The following is a 473-nucleotide window of genomic DNA, read 5'->3' as shown; positions in this document are numbered from 1 at the left end:
GGGGGGGATGTTTAAATGTGTTCTAAGTGTTCTTCATCTAAAGTGACAGACAACGTTTGATTACTGCAGACAAGATGACATTGTAAATGACTCCTGGGGAAATTCAGAAGTCTTTGGTTTTGGTCTTCTATCTCCTCCCGTGCACTGGCTTATCTCCTCAAGGACAAGGCCGAATGAACTGAGCTTCTAACAACACAGACAGTCTGACGCTTCACATTCACACACACACAACTCCTTATCCTACACCCACACCATACACTCCCCCCATCCCGCCCCGTATCCGTCTGACTGCCTCGGTTTCTTGTGTTTTCTCCGTCCCTCCCAAACCACCTTAATGAATTCCTAATGTCACCACATGACCCGTGTGTTGTCTTGTCTTGTGCATTATGTTGTGATGTTGTTATTGTATATTATTATGTTGCTGTCTGCATTGTTTCTTTTGGAGAAAGCGTGTGGTGGCGCTGTTCCATAGC

The 473-nt window shown here is 45.5% G+C and overlaps 1 protein-coding gene across 3 annotated transcripts in view; it reads left to right on the top strand.

The window, feature by feature from the left end:
- Nucleotides 1-473, top strand: part of LOC116698247 (solute carrier family 35 member F5) — a 22,998-nt gene that overhangs the window by 4,364 nt on the left and 18,161 nt on the right. The window lies entirely within an intron of this gene.

Source organism: Etheostoma spectabile, chromosome 11 (assembly GCF_008692095.1).
Source record: "Etheostoma spectabile isolate EspeVRDwgs_2016 chromosome 11, UIUC_Espe_1.0, whole genome shotgun sequence".
Lineage (NCBI taxonomy): Eukaryota > Metazoa > Chordata > Actinopteri > Perciformes > Percidae > Etheostoma > Etheostoma spectabile.
The sequence above is the reverse complement of the archived record's forward strand: the minus strand, read 5'-3'. Positions and strand labels throughout refer to the sequence as shown.